Here is a 2248-nt window from a genome sequence, read left to right on the forward strand (position 1 = left end):
GATAAAGACCCCTAATGTGAAAAGATCCCAAGAGACATCTCAGTTTGGGAAGGAACTTGAGGGCAATAGAATCCCTGAATATTCAAGCACAAAAAGAGACTGGAGGCACGTGGAAGGTTAAATACACCAGAGCCTCTGACAGTTGAACACTTGAAACCTAATGATTTCCAGATTCTACCATTTGAATTCTTCATAACCACAGCCAAATCTTCCAATAGCTGTGAATTTAGATTTCTCTTTTTATTAATTTCCTATTTCAGAAAAACCATAGTTCATATCCAGTTCTCAACATAAAAGTGTTAAAAGGTGTAAAACATTGACTCCGTTAAACACCCTGAAATTTAAACTTTCTGAAATGATTCTTTAGCTCTAGGTCAATAATAACAATTAATAATTATTGAATCTTTATTTTGTACTAGGAACCACTTTTAGCACTTTATATGTATTATCATTTTTAAGATACATTAACCCTAAAAAACAAGAGTGATTTTCAGGTCCGTTATACAAAGCCCTTGCATCTTCAGAATTAAGGTTATGTGCACTGAGTATTCTGCAAATCTTAGGAATCCTCATTTGATGGGTTAATGTTGATCTAGGCATATTTAGGGAAGAATTGTCCATAACAATTGTAATCTACATGCATCAGAAGACTGAGTTTTGTTCTTGCTTCTTTCATAGACCTGGGACTTGAGCCAATTCACAGATTTCTTTGTCTTAAAATTCTTAACAGTTTTTTATTTTTTATTTTTTATGTTATTTTTTTTTTTGTACTTAGCTATTTAATGAGGTTCTTAAGACATTTAGAACACCAATTTGTGAGGATAAATTCCATTCGTCAGGACAAACACAGATCGCAGGTAGCCCTGGAGCTGAGGAACAGCTTTGATTTTTGGTAGAATTTGTGAGTCCACAGCTTTCTGATCAATCTTGCGCTGCTCTGTAATCTCGTATTTCTCTTTTTCTGTGTCGAAGATCTCACCTTCCTGGTGTCTGGGCTTCCGCAGCTGCTGCTTCTTGAAGTAAGCATCAGTAAGATGTTTTGGGATTTTGACATTGCTGATATCTATTTTGGTTGAGGTGGCAGTGACAAATTTCTGGTGTGTTCTTCGTAGAGGAACTCGATTGAGGACCAGAGGTCCAATCACAAGTAACAAGCCACTAGCCAGCTGCTTCAGGAAAATCATCCTCTTGCCCCTCTGGCGTCCAGTGAGGATGATCAGAATGGTCCTGGGGGTAATGCTGGCTCACAGTTTTCTCACGTGCTGACTGAAGGGTTTTTTGCCGTGGCTCAACACCTTCGAGGCACATCTTCAGTAGGATAATATCTAGGCATTTTGCGAAGTTTAACCACCCGGGTACCGCCGTTCTTGTCACCACCAACTGGTTTTGTAAGAGTTGCAAGAACCTTCTCCTTCTTTTTCTTTTCAACCTCACATTTAGCGGCTGAGTGCTTCCTCTTGTACATGGCCTTTCTGGAATACATGGCAGATCGGGAATACCTGCCAATTCCTCTGACAAGGACAGGGTTGCGGCTGCAATGGGGCTTCCCCTTCTTGGGCTTCTTAGCCTTGAGGTTACCCTTTTCCACCTTGCCACCAGCATCAGCCTTCTTGGCTTCGGGTTTCTTCTCTTTAGTATTTGGCTTCTCAACTTTTTCACCCACCATCTTGCAAGATGGGAAAGAGCAACAATTTTTTTATTTTTAAAAAGTTATTGTAAAACATACTTTTTATACTAGAGTATATGAAGCATTTCTGTACAATGTAAAGAATAATAGTACAACATGTGGTATTGCATTATTGTATTATCCACCACCAGGATGGCAGAGTGAGATCTTGTCTCAAAAACAAAAACAGAAACAAAAACAAAAACAAAAACAAAAACAATGCATCAAACCCTAAATCTGCATTAAATTGAGAAGCCCATCACAGCCTACTGCCTGGAAACCAGAATATTCAGTGAGCTCATTTCTTATGGCTGCTGTAACAAACTGCCACAAATTTAGACTTAAAACAACACAGGTCAGAAGTCTAAAATGAAGGTTTCAGTGGGGCTCTGTCCTTTCCGGAGGCTTCAGGAAAGAATTTGTTTCCTTGCCTTTCTCAGTCTGTGGAAGCTGCTAGCATTCTGTGGCTCATGGTGCCTTCTTCGCACCATTCCTACTTCTTGCTTCCATCATTACATTTCCTACTACTCACTCTGATTCCCCTGTTTTACTCTCACAAGTACCTTTGTGATTACATTGGGC

At 39.4% G+C, this 2248-nt stretch overlaps 1 pseudogene across 1 annotated transcript; it reads right to left on the reverse strand.

The window, feature by feature from the left end:
- Nucleotides 1-773: 773 nt before the first annotated feature.
- Nucleotides 774-1666, reverse strand: LOC112625073 (annotated as a pseudogene). Its single transcript, XR_003119513.1, has one exon. The product of XR_003119513.1 is annotated as a 60S ribosomal protein L6 pseudogene (transcript).
- Nucleotides 1667-2248: the final 582 nt, after the last annotated feature.

This window comes from Theropithecus gelada, chromosome 5 (genome assembly GCF_003255815.1).
Source record: "Theropithecus gelada isolate Dixy chromosome 5, Tgel_1.0, whole genome shotgun sequence".
Classification (NCBI taxonomy): Eukaryota; Metazoa; Chordata; class Mammalia; order Primates; family Cercopithecidae; genus Theropithecus; species Theropithecus gelada.